This window comes from Mytilus trossulus, chromosome 10 (assembly GCF_036588685.1).
Source record: "Mytilus trossulus isolate FHL-02 chromosome 10, PNRI_Mtr1.1.1.hap1, whole genome shotgun sequence".
Classification (NCBI taxonomy): domain Eukaryota; kingdom Metazoa; phylum Mollusca; class Bivalvia; order Mytilida; family Mytilidae; genus Mytilus; species Mytilus trossulus.
The window spans coordinates 60,071,130-60,086,308 of record NC_086382.1 but is presented as its reverse complement, the minus strand read 5'-3'; positions in this window follow the sequence as shown (position 1 = coordinate 60,086,308).

The following is a 15,179-nucleotide window of genomic DNA, read 5'->3' as shown; positions in this document are numbered from 1 at the left end:
GGACTTTCTTTCGTTGTGTGTGATAATATCAATACCTTTTCAAGCACATTTTCTGGAGCAATTTCAAGACGTTACTCATTATTTTCAAGACCCCCCTGGTTTGAGTAGCTGTTTGTGTGCTGCAATAATTGGGAGCGAGCGGGCGTTCGCAGTGACAAGACCGATGCAGTTTAAAGAAACATGGAACACAAAGCTTTCAGTAAGAATGTTTTTGACAACTTTTGCTTTCTCTATGATGTTTGTTATTGCGCGATATGTTCTTTCAGAAAGGTATGGTTTTATTTACTTTAAATCTAATTTTTATCTGTCCTACTATATCATTGTTCGGGGAATTCCCTTTGTCATAATACTGGTAGCTAACATTCTTATGATCAGAGGATTGATTCAAAGTGGCAAACGTTTAAAAACGATGGCAACGGATGATTGCAGAAAAATTAGAATAAAAGCAGAAGCAAATATTACAAAAACTGTAGTTGTACTGACCTCAGTTTACTTCCTGTGCATGATCCCAGGTCGAATCCTTGTTGGGATAATGTACGCTGGAGTGTTCGAAGATAAAACGGACGCTATTTTTTATGTTCAAACGATTCTAGAAATCTTTAATTTTTCAGTTAACATAGTTATATACACGGTCACCAGCAAGTATTTCAGGGGAGAATACTATGCTTTGTTATGCTGTTGTTTACAGAAATATCGCACTGCACAGGCTTCTGTACCAAACGTTTCAACAAAAGTAGAATCACATTAAAGCTGTACATGTACATCAGTTGATGGAATGATTCGATAAACTGTTTTAGAACAGTTGTTTATTTATTTATTTATTAAATTTCACTTAATAATGAAATACAAATTAGTTTCTAATAAAAAATACTTTAATTTTGGATGTAACGCGTCTTGTGATTGGCTGATGTCGTTTTGTTTATCAGCCAATAGACATAAGTTTGTAATGTGACCGAGACGTCATCAACGCTTTTTCCTGATTTACTTCGGTGTAAAATGAATTTTAGAATTACATTATAAGAAATGACTGTAATATTTTTATGCCTATCCGAAATAACATAAAATATGTGGTGCACACTGTTAAATAGCCCGCTACGTGGGTTATTCAGTGTGCACCACATTTTCTATGTTATTCCTTCATAGACAGAAACAATATTACAGTCTTTCCTTAATTGAATTATAGCAAACGATTTTTTTTTTGTATGTAATATCAAGATAAATTATAATATTCATATATATTCGGTATTGAAATCATCAAACATCTGCAAGTCCCTTTTTTTAGATTAATATTATTGAAAGTTAAAAATTTAAGGTACTTCAACATGAATTAGTAATTACAAAATGTATAAACTTTATAAAAGTTAGGAAAGAAGGATCGCATATATCTTATGCTTTTGTTTTCTTAAAAAATTTCTGAATAAAATTAAAATTTCAAGCCGATCACAAGAAAGGAACACATGAGACATTACACACATGTTTAGATCCGTATTAATGTTTACTTAGATATTCAATTCGCATAGTACATGTATCCTGTAGTATTGCATATTTGAATTTGTCTTGTAGAGATGAGTTATTTTAAAATTGTAATTATTCTGCTGTTGTGAGGGCACTAGCTAAAGGGAATAATAAATATTTTTTGTAGATTGTACTGTTTTACATATTGCATTGTATAATTGTAGATTGTATATTGTATTGTTTATTGTTTTTTTTTGTAAATTAATTATAGATTTTATAATGTATTGTATTGTAGATTGTGTATTATATTGTAGATTATATATTGTTTTGTAGATTTCCTATTGTATAATTGTATATTGTATTGTAGATTGTATATTGTATTATAGATTGTATATTGTATTGTAGATTGTATATTGTATTGTAGATTGAATATTGTTTTGTAGATTATATATTCTATTGTTTTGTAGATAGTATATTGTTTTGTAGATTATATATTGTTATAATAGATTGTATTGTATTGTACATTGTATTGTATTGTAGATTGTATTTTAGATAGTATATTGAATTGTATTGAAGATTGTATCGTATATTGTGTTACATTATATTCTATTGTAGATTGTATATTGTTTTGTAGATTATATATTGTTATAATAGATTGTATTGTATTGTACATTGTATTGTATTGTAGATTGTATTTTAGATAGTATATTGAATTGTATTGAAGATTGTATCGTATATTGTGTTACATTTTATTATATTGTAGATTGTATTTATAACATTGCATTTTATTGAGGATTGTTTTGTAGATTGTATAGTGTATTGCATTGTGGATTGTATTTTAGATTGTATATTGCATTGTATTGAAGATTGAATCGTAGTAACGTTGCGCACGATGTTCCTACAACACGACGTTACACCACCGCGACGTCAAAATGAGTTTTTTGAAAGTTTTGACGTACATTTATTCAATTTGCAAGCTTCATTTGCTTTTTTTATGTAGTTGGTTGATTCTTAATCTGTCTCTATTAATTTTGTGATGTCTATTTACCATGAATTTATTTACCTCAAGTTGAGGAAATCGATTAAATAATTTTTACCCTTGATTCACCTTAATTAAACTATTGTATTGTCGTAAGTAATGAACTTGAAAGAAGAAAAAATGCGACAAAAGTATACGGTTTTCAATAAATGAATTATAACAAAACTTTAAACGCAGGCTGCTTAAATTGCATGGTGCATATCATCTGTCATTGTAAATTTTCATATCTTGATTCAACCCTAATACAAATATATCCTACACTCAGCAAGTAAATAAAAACATATTTACGCTTAATTAATTTGAATTGAGTTGTATTAAAAATTTGCTTGACACATAACTTGTCGAAATACAACCATTAAATAAAATTATTATAACCCGATCTTGAAAATTATTTTCCCAGTAATTTGATTGCTTGCTTTGAAAATGTACTTATCTTCTCCTGAATCCTCCGTATAATACGGGGTTGCGACAAAAACAGTTTCATTGATTATTTGCAATGAAACTGTTTTTTGTCGCCGTTTCCGATAAGTCTTTCAGTTACCCCCGTTTCACGCACATGTACCATGGTGGTTTTTTTTCGACAACCAGCTTTTTTTTTTAAATTTCACCACGCGATTCCTTTTTAAGTATTAGATATATACAATGGATCAAATTGTGCAAATGTAACGTCGAAAAAAAAAAAAAAAAAAAAATGTTTGGATTTTGGACGTTTTTCGACGTTTGGACAAAATGGCTACCGTTTTTTAATGTTTCGTAGCATTTATTCCTGTAAAACCCAAACATACAGTTAATAAAAAAAAGAATCTAGACTTCATGCTCTTTTCGTGTATCTAACTTTTGTTTTTGTAAATTATAATTATTTATTGAAATATCAGGTAAAAAACCCGCATTTATTGCTTTGACAAATGAAATATTAACTTGGACAAAATGGCTACCGTTTGAAAAACGACTGTGTAGAGATGGTTTTATAGAATCTACAACTTTTGAACTCACGAACAATGAGGCAAATGTTTGTTCTTTTGGTAGATGTTATAATTATCTCACATTTTTTAGACATTTTTAGCTATGTCTACTTATAGAACTACCTTTCAGCCGTTACGTCAACGAAAAACGTCATTGGACATTTTTCTGATTCCAGCTTAAGGTAGCAATAAACAGTTAGGAAAAAATACTAAAATTTGCCCTTATGAATTTTACCATTCCCTTTTCATTGCTTTCTTGCAATTTCAAGCTTACTGTTTGTGTCATAAATGGGCATATGTATGTAATCAGAATCTTCCATAGATTTCATTTCCAGTATATAAAATGGTAAAATATAATTTCTTTTTGGTGTATCCATGGCAACAATCTGCATTTATTTGTTATAAAATATTGCAAAAAGGGGGGAAAAGATATGTCACATATGTCCCCAAAATTTGACTAAAAGTCGAATTTCAATCGCTTGAAGTAATACCTTTTCTGAAACTGTAGCTGAAAGCTATAGGAACATAAAGGAAAACATATACTGAATTAGTTTTTTTAAAGTGGTTAGTGTTAGTAACATTTTATTTTGTTTTTAAGGGCATACGATACAGTTTCGATCCTGTATTTACAAGTTCATGAAAATTTTCATATAGGCTATTTTTTACCTGACTAAATCAAATATGTAATAAAAAATATACCTTCATGTGCTACTTTTTGAGTAAAATGAGGTCGAAATTTTGTATATTTGCTCAAAATTCAGATTTGTGGCCGTAATTTCTTTTTCGAAAGAAAGACATAACTTTTTTGTTATAAAAGATAAACACAAATTGTTTTTTTGTTAAATAATCAGTAATTTATGTATTTCATAAGTATCCTAAAAAAATATGCATTTTTTTATTCAGAAATAACTTATATTTATCAAATGTTCATGAATTGAGGAAAAAACGTCATTTTTTACTGCATGTTTATCAAAATTAAAAAAAATCCTCTATTTACAGTTTTATAAAATTTGGGTCACATAATCTCCCTGCAAAATGAAACAAAATGCCGTTTTGAAAAATAGGGGTCCATGGGGGTTGTAGAAACAGCGTGCGTGACGTTATATTGTATTACATCAAACTGTATTGTAGATTGTAATGTTTATTGTATTGTATTGTATTATATTGTATTGTTATTGTATTATATTGTTATTGTATTGTATTGTATTGTATTGTATTGTATTGTATTGTATTGTATTGTATTGTATTGTATTGTATTGTATTGTATTGTATTGTATTGTTGATTGAATTGTATTGTATTTGTTAGGATTTTAATATCATACGACCGAAAAAAGTCGATAGTCTATTTTACTTTAGTTTTGAACATGTTGTTTCTCTTTGATGGACATTTTTTGCTGTAGGTTTAAACCTGCAAATCACAGTTAGCATCTCCGTGCACTTATATCTATTGGTACTAGTGGCTTTGTCCAATGTCCGTTGTTTGTTCGTTTCCATTGCTTATAATAGGAATTTCTTAAATTGTCGTGGATAGTTTTTGTAATAATTGTTTTATGTATTCACCAAAGCGTAACTGTGTAGTGTAGTTTTTGTAATTTGGATATGGTGATGGTCAGGTTTGTACTTGAGAGTATGTTTTGCTGTAATTCAAATGTATAGTTAATTTTGTCATATGTCAGACAATAGGAAAATGTATCAATATTAATAGTTACTACGTGAACTAGTTTAACCACCATATATAGTGCATGTTACAACCTGTCTTTTTTTCTTAACAACTACAGATAAAATTGAGAATGGAAATGGGGAATGTATCAAAGAGACAACGACCCGGCCATAGATAAACAACAGCAGAAAGTCACAAACAGGTCTTCAATGTAACGAGGAATTCCCGCACCCGGAGGCGTCCTTCAGCTGGCCCCTAAACAAATATATACTAGTTCAGTGATAATGAACGCCATACTAATTTCCAAAGTGTACACAAGAAACTAAAATTAAAATAATTCAAGACTAATAAAGACCAGAGGCTTCTGACTTGGGACAGGCGCAAAAAGGCGGCGGGGTTTAACATGTTTATGAGATCTCAACCCTCCCCCTATTCCTCTAGCCAATGTAGAAAAGTAAACGCATAACAATACGTACATTTAAAATTCAATTCAAGAGAAGTCTGAGTCTGATGTCAGCATTAAGATGTAACCAAGGAAAATAAACAAAATGACAATTTTACATAAATAACAGCAGACTACTAGCAGTTAACTGACATGTCAGCTCCATACTTCAATTTAACTGATTGAAAGATTATGATTTCATCATATGAATATCAGGCACAATCCTTCCCGTTAGGGGTTTAGTATCATACCATCATAACATATATGAGAAAAACATAACCCGTGTCATGCCAACAACTGTTTTTTTGAATAAATGTGTTTAGTTCCGATACAAAGACCCTATAAGTGAATCAATATTAATGCCAAAATATGCAATCTTTAATGACCTGACAACAGTATCGTAACTATATCCCTTCTTAATAAGTTTATTTAAAGGTTTTTTTAGTTTCTGTGGTGAATACTGACATTTTTGTGCTTTATAAAGAATATTTCCATAAAAAAATAGATGTGCATTACCTAAGATGCATGTTTAACTTTCAAAATGCCCTTATAAATTAGTCACTGGAAAATATTCAAAAACAGGATCGCATATGCCATCATGATTGTGGCTTATAATTCTGAAACCAAAGCATTTAGAGCAAATCTGACAAGGGATTAAAATGTTTATCATATAAATATCTATCTACCTTAAACATTTGCAGATGAATTGGACAACCGGTTGTTGGGTTGCTGCCCCCTTCCAAATAGGTAATTTTTAAAGAAATTTTGCTGGTTTTGGGGTTAATATTATCTTGAATACTATTATAGATAAAGATAAACTGTAAACAGCAATAATGTTCAGCTGAGTAAGATCTACAAATAAGTCAACATGATCAAAATGGTCAATTGACCCCTTAAGGAGTAATTGCCTTTTATAGTAATTTTTTAACAATTTTCATTAATTAGGATTTTTTTTTAATTTTTTTTACAAAATAATTTCCTCTGTTACTAATGGGCAAAGCTCATTATAGAACGTTCAGTAAAGTAAGAACTTCAAACACACTCACCTTCACCAAAACACAATTTTGTCATGAATCCATCTTTGTCCTTTGTTTAATATTCACATGGACCAAGGTGAGCGTTTAGTGTCTTTGTCTGAATTGACAAACAAATAAAGTCTCAGTTAAAATTGATAGGGGTGTTTCCATAGTATTAGGTCCCAAGTAAGACAAAACTGTGTACGTTATTTTTTGATTTTTTTATATAAAGTACAATGTATCGTGTTAGCATTTTCCTTAATTTTATGATACATTTATCAACATTGTATTTCTAGTTCACAGTACTGTCAATCTGTAACTAATTGTTCTATATTTCTGTTGCATTGTATTACATTTCACATTTACCTATTATAGTTGGACTTTTCTATTAAAATATGATAGTATATGCATTTACAAGTTATGTGTGCCTCAGTTGTAATTTGTCGTCTTGTCTCATCTTGTCTTGACCCATTAGTACATGGGAATAGAAATATGGTCCCACGCGGTATTCCTCTGATTGGCAATAAAGCATTTGCAAAAAGTTAAGCGTCCGTAAGGTTGTTCATGATGTACAAGTTCGCAACAACGTTTATTAATTTTCTTTAAAATATCCCCATATTTGATTTTCATTTGTTGTTTTCGGAACAGATCTGCCCTGATATTTTCCTTTTGAATTGAAAACCTTTTGTCATAACGTGAGTTGGAAATCGATCATTCATTTTAATAAGTACGAAGCATGGTCTGATCTGGTGATCATATCCATTCTCCTCATTCTGCACGTAGTCGTAATGCAAAATTGTCCAACCTTCATTCTAGTTGAAGCTCATATGAAGAAGATATTGTCAGATGGTAACGGTTGTTGTAGTTATTAAAAGATAATATGTCTTGGATATAATTTCCAAATGCATGTTCTCCGTTTGGTGACCGATAAACTACTAGTATGTTTATTTACATTTCTGTCCCGTAATGTCTGCAAATAAAGTCAGTTGTTTCTTTGTCAGCTGGAACCATATAGTTTTTATTTTGAAAACAATATACTATTGTTAGAATTAAGTGACAGACATTTTCGGATTTACCTAGTTTTACAAAAAGGACAAATCAATTCGAATCAGCAGATAATTCTTATTTAGTTTCAATTTCCCTCCTCCTCTGATACACTAAAGTAAAGAAAGCAGACGATAATTACTACATTTCTCCCTACATATTGTAATCATAAAAATATTTCTCCCGTTGCGTCTAATTTAAAAGTCTATAATGGAGATTATAAGTCATTGAAAGTTGTAAGGGAAACATGCCAAACAATTTCCGACCACTATATTCACTTGTCTGCACTAATCAATATAATTCAGTTACGTAAATTATGAAATAATTTCACTCCTTGGAGTTTATTTATGGATGACGAAACTGCAGGATGTAATCCATTGGATAATTAATGACACAAAATTGAACAGTTAAGACTAATTGTAGACAAACTTTCTGAAATTAAGCGGCAACGGAACCTTAGTAATCGAAATAAAAGACAAACAAAGTTAACGAAGTTAAAGGCATTGAAACATGCAGCTGACATTCATGAATTTATTATCTGTTGAAATATGTCAGTTAATGCTTAAAAAGTTAATGTAATATGGAAAGTCTGTTCTGCCGTTCTTTATAAAGCAAATCTTAACTGTTTGTATCATTAAACATAAAGCATACAATTCTGCATCGAGGTCTGAATGTTTGATTTAAATCAAGTTTTCTCGTTTGGTTGTTTTAATTGTGTCATTTAGGATTCTTTTGAAGCTTGTTATGCGGTTCTGGGTTTGCTCATTGTTGATGGGCGTACGGAATCTATGTATGTATGTATGTATGTATGTACGTAGATGTCTCCGTTTACGGATCACCCTGCGAGGGCTGCGAGGGTGCAGTATAATTCGTGTACATTCCCTATCAGGATTAATGGAGATGAGTTACTTACGTATATACAAGGAAAATTCCCACCCAAACACGAGGCAGTGTTAGGACACCGAGCAGAGTGTGTTATTGTGGTGGATGATTCGTAGAGAACCACCGAGCCGCTCGGCTGGTACAGACAAACCGAAGAGATATCAGAAGGTTGATATTATGGTCAAAGTCGGGAGAAAGTTTGACCAACCAAATACCCATTCTAGTTTAAACTGCGGACTGGGTACAAGAGATGTGTTATAGAGGCCCCTGAAAATCAGTCTTATGATGTACTGATATTTTTTGCAGTGCCCCGAGTGAGAATCGAACTCGGGATCTTCAGCACTGTAGCCATCGATCTTAACCACTAGACCACGAACTCACATAGTTATTACGTCCACGTCATTTGGTCTCTGGTGGATAGTTTTCTCATTGACAATTTTACCACATCTCCATTTTGTATAGTCTAAGAGGTTTTAAATAAGTATTGTGTACATAGTGAGAGATTATGAGATTTCAAAATCATACTTTGATGAATTGAAAAAACATCATGTGACCTCAATAAAATTATACAAAGCTCGAGATGCAAAACTCCCAAGGAATGATAAAAGTTTTAAAATACAGAAAAAGGAGTTCCTTATTTGCCGACTTGACTTAAAGTTAAGTCAGGACAACATTGATATTTCTTTTTAATATGTTTGTAAACAAATCTTGACAGATCACTTGTACTATTTTTATAGTGCTTGAACTTTATTTCGGCGTATTACTTTTGAGTCGACTTAAGGACTCTCCAATTATCTATGACGACATTTTGAATAGAAATGTTGTTTTGTGCATTATCTACTGAGATCCACAAATTTCAATTGCTAAATGTCATATTGCCTAGCACGAAGTTCCGTTCTACGTGCTGCTTATTTTCCAATCAAATTGCTATAAAAAATCATATCTGTAGATAGCAACCCTCTTTTTAAGGATGCATCCAACATCGAACAGACCCATTACAGTGTTTATTTGTTGGATCACTACTTAATTCATAATTCATGTGAATACAGAAGAGTCGACGAGTGTAAAATGGTCATTGAAATCCTAAAACAGGCTTTAGATTTGTAAACAATGATTCGTATTTACAAACTAAATCATAACAATAACATGTATGCAGATTTAACTTCGCCAGACAAAAACATTTGCCCGTTCCAAGTGTTTAAGTGTAACAATCGTTTATTATTTATGATTATGTAAGTGAAATTCAAAAATCACAGAAAATACAAAACATTCAACACTAATTAAGCACCAACACGTACAATTGAACTCAATCAATAACTAACAAAACATGGTCAGGAAATGGTAAATAAAGGCAATCACAACATGTGTTAAGGTTTACCCAGTTTTAAGGACTTGCAGCCCCGTCCCACCTATTTTGCCTTTCTATAGACCACACGTCGTATATAAAGAAAAAAAAACATATATTTTTTTTCTTCATAAAATCACGAATTGCACCAATAAAACTCCATTTGACAAAGTAATAAAATACGACACACAATTTTGAAAGCGGGAACAAATCGTGCTTCATACTATAGGAAGATCGCTGGGGTAACACCAGCTTATAGTTGATTGGTTCGTTATGAGCAAAACGACGTCGTGAGTTCATATAGTGCTTAATGAAAACGGACTATATGTATAAAAGGCGAGTAATTTTGAAAGTTGTCAGACCATTTTCAATTATCGGTAGGTAAAGCACATATATATCACACATGCGGCCTTTGATGTTGAAAGATGCAAGAATTTAGTAAATAGATATAGGAAGATGTGGTGTGAGTGCCAATGAGAAAATAGCATTTTTCAACTTTAATTTCTGTTAACAAATTACAATGAGATTGCAAATTACATGTACAATAAAATGATATGATATTCGTAATACCATCTATTGTTAATTTTACGAGAACTATCATTATATTTACAGAAACAAAATGAAAACAGCACTTAATAAATGTTTTATGATCCGAAGCGCTTTCTGGATTTACATTCATCAGGAACACGAAATTTGAAAGCAAAGAATCTAAATCTATTAAAACAGTTGAAGATCTACACGTACAAATGTATATGTAAGATGAAAGCAATGTTAGTTTATTTATATTGACAAGTCTTTGATATCTGTTATGGGTTTGTGACAATGCAAAATTTCTCTTGTGCAAAAACAAGGTTAACTGGAATATTTTGTTAATTTTCAGTTAAATGGAATATTTTGTTATTTTTCAGTTAAATGCAAAAACAAGGTTAAATGGAATATTTTGTTAATTTTCAGTTAAATGCAAAGAAGCTTCCGCGCTTCATACATAATGTACTTCGGTCAACGCTTTTACACCCCAATAAATTTACAAAACGAAGCATTCAATTCTTAAATGAAAATTTAAATTCTGTACTAATAAAGCTACTACATGCATGTCTATTAATTATAACACCTGTATAACCATCGATGAAGCCATACTGGTTAAGTTACTTATATCGTTCAAGTTGGATTGCTGTTTCATTAATGCATTATCCCATATCTCCTTAATATGTACAGTTCGTTTTGTTTTCTTTTAGTCCTTGAAATAACAAAGCAAAGTTGTTGTTTGTTAATATTTGACACATAATCTATTCAATAAACATGAAGTAAACATAAAATGCATTAATGATAACATTATATCATGGCTTATGTCTGGGACCCAATATATTGTATTTACTACTTTTCTACATACATCTATTCTCTATAACGTAGATAATTTTATCTGAACGCAGTAAAGGACTTGTTTACTGAAAAGTTCTGAAACAATTTCATATATTTAAATCAAGAACGAAGATATGTTGAAAAACTAATACGATGCATTTGGCTTTCAATTAGTTTCTGGCATTAAACTGTTAATCGTTTGATCTATATGTAAATTTATATCGAGCTGAGAATTATTATATTATATGTCTCTGTTTCGGGGAAGGAGGGACAACATTTAAATTCCATCTACTATGAATGACTGATAGAACCTCAATGTCCGGCTTCAAGTTTTACTGCAATTAAATAATGAACAGTTACTATGAATGAAGGTAAACAAATGTTAATGAACTTATAAATGCCCTTCAACTTTGTACTTGTTTGGCTTTATTAATATTTTGATATGAGCGTCACTGATGAGTCTTACGTAGACAAAACGGGCGTCTGGCGTACTCAATTATAATCCTTGTACCTTCGATAACTATAAGGCGAACCTTAAAAAATCAAGAATTTAAAATTGATAATATAAGTCGTAAGAGCATTAGTTAAGGAACACCATAAGCTTAAGTATTTTAATATTGAAATGTAAGTTGTATTTTTTGATAAAAAATAACATATATAGAGGTTGAGTATGAATACGGATGCGGCCACTTTCATTTTTTACAAAAACCATCTGAAAAATGACATTTTTCGGCATATTTGGTAAATCTTTCACATAAACTAATTGATTCAAATAAAATAGACACTTAAGTGTTTAAAAAATGTTCAAAATCTTTCATCAGATGAACATGAAATTTGAGGCCAAAATCGGTCCTTACCAGACCTTCTCTTTTGGTTATAAAGCTCTTTTCGAGATATTTGAGTTTAAAAAAACAAAAAAATACATTTGCATTGCTCTTATATGGATCTAAGTGGAAGTAATGAAATCTACAATCTCCTTATGTTTTGGTAAATGACCTCTAATGAGCTTTCGAGTCTTATAGGAAAAGAAAAATGGGTGTGATGGGACAAATATTTTTTCTCTGAATCGTAGGACAAAAACCAAAGGAGTCCGAACATCTCACACAAATTCCAAAACCTTACATAAGTACATCGTTAACTATTGTAACTAACCATGTATTGGCTGATTGAATGTTGTTCAGAGGCATATATTTAATGAACGTAATTCCAGACATTGAATATGTGATTAAAAGATACTTTTGGTACTTGATATTTCAGAGTATAGTTCAACTTAATCCACTCTCAGTACGTAAATCTTGAGACAAAGACATACTTGACAGTACGATAATGGATCACAATTATGATGAAGAATATATCATGACATTATTAACACTTAATTAAAACCTTCGGGATTTATAAATCTGTATTATAGTTTGCTATGGTGATATGAAATATAATATGTCCAACAGATACTATTTCGGTCAAGATATGTTGTTACTATATACAAACTGAGCAGAAAGATACTAATTTCATATTTAAGATTTTAAAATCATCAGTAACATACTATTAAAAGATGTCCCAAACATTTTGTTTTTGTGGGGAATAGGCGACCGCGTGGTAAGTAGTCGATGGACGAACTATCGAATCATTAGCCTGTCAACACTGAAGTTGCCATTTCGAATCCCACATGGAGCAGATGCATTGGACTCCAATCTTTATTGACTAGGATTTTCTGTTTTCCTACAGTTGGTTGATGGTTCTCTCCTGCTTCCTACACCTGTAATAATGACCGTCACGAAACAGTGTGAAAGTGGCGTTTATCACCAATCAGTCAATCAATCAATAATTTTTTTTTAATTTAAGGTACTACATAATTGTGTTTCCCCAAAACTGTTTCTTATATATCGAAAGATCATCGCAATGTATTTTTAATTTTGATGTTGTAAATTGTCGTATGCTTAGTTACAAACACACTTTTTTTTATGCATATCCAGAATAAAACTATATTTAAAAAAAAAAAGAAAAAGAATAAGCATATTAACAACAAATGATCAGATTGCGAAATTCAATTTCCTACAAAAAACACAACATTTTTTAAAGACGGATTTTAAACCTTGCAACATCCTGCCGCAGTTCACATCTAAAGAGAGCAAAACGCCAAATCCGATCAATCGTATTGGTAGAGAGTGAGCATAAGAGAACCCAAACAATGACTCTCTTTACTTCGGGATGTCCTTACAAAATGAGTTTATCTAGAACCCAATTTTCTCGTTATATCTGTTAACCAGTCACGACACAATATGCAACTTACATGTATCATGTCATCTTTCTCTGTTGAGTTACAAATGCAGCTAGCGGTTTCCTTGACATCACTAGAATTGGTAGTCTTCTGGTGTTTTTTCTCGGTCTACGTAAAGATGGGGCAGCCACGCAGTAATCTGACTAATCAGTGCAATGACTTGTTTCCAAGCCAAGTCATGTCTGTCCGGCTTCCTTCATAGTTAAAAGGATTGTGTCTTAATTTTCCAAATCAGCTGCAGTCCCTAACGCTCGAACATTAATATAAAAAAGGAATAAAAATTAGGTTTTTTCAAAAGTTAAACTTTTTTATTGTTCCCAAATGCGGCAGTTTATTCCTTATCTGTAAACGCTAATATGAGTCTAAAGGCTAACTCCGGTGAACATTGGTGCATACAACGATACGATATAGTCAGGCATAGTGTTGGGAGTAGATTTTATGTTTTCGGTTGCCACTTCTACTTCCACCATTGAAGGTTATGTCTCAGGAGGATACCCCCCAAACAAGACATACTAGTAGATTAATATTATACACATTAGAGTTAGAGAAAAAAAAAGATAAATGAAAAAAAGACAATAAGTTTGATGTGAATAACTGAGTTGAATATTGATGTTTTGAGTTTGGAGAAACTACTAAAATGCAGTTTATGATGTTTTAGGGTGAATTTGTAGAGAGAATGGCAAATCAAAACTACTAAAACGTACTAAATAAAATGTTCTGCGAAGTCTCAAGGACACTTAGAGTAAAAACTATGTTAGAAAATTGGTCACAAAAAAGAGTAAACCCCTTTCCCCGCATATCATTTGTTCAACCCGGCATAACAAATAATGTTTATTTATAAGAATACGGCTAATTACCTTTAATAAATATAAACTGCATTTGAACGTTAAGCTTACGTGTACATTTTAGTTTTAGTTTGTATTTTTGTATAAGATAAACACAATTTCAGATACTTTAAAGTCCACAAAACGGATATATAATTGCTTAACTTGATAGGCTCACGAAACAAAAATTAATTTTGCATATCGATATTGATGCTTCGTGCAACTGCTCTTTTGATGGTGTTAACCGAAATACTCCAATGTTTTAAGTCCAACTACTTTGTCATTGATAGTCAACATAAAAGTTTCTGTATGAAATTAATAGTAACAATCTTGTTTGTTTGTCTAAAGTGCACTGCACAGGTTTTCCATATTTTCAATTTTCACATAAATGTATAATTTTATTTCTTTTTTATGCTTACTTAATTTGTACCTTAAACTTTGATGCTGAAAACATAATAGTAATGACAGTATATTGAATAAATTCACCGATCGACCTTTGAAAAAAATATACGCAAACAAGGATATAGATGTCTCGAAAGCAAGATAATTGATGCTCTTTATTTTCAAAACAAATGATAAAAAGCTAAGACAAGATTCCAATTGATAAAGTAATTGCTACTTTCGTTTTGATAGTTTTGTTTTTGTGTCAGGTGTAATCAATACTTTCTCATCTTTGCGGCAGTTATGATGTTACACGATAGTTAAGTCTCTTTGATCATGGCACTTGGAAGTTATTATCGGAAGAGAAACAACAAAAGAGTCCTACGATGTTTGTATTATGTGTGGCATGGCAATTGAAAATTAAGTATTTAATGTATTTCTGTATCATTAAAGTATATTTTCATCAAAAGAGTAAAATATTTCAAGCAGATA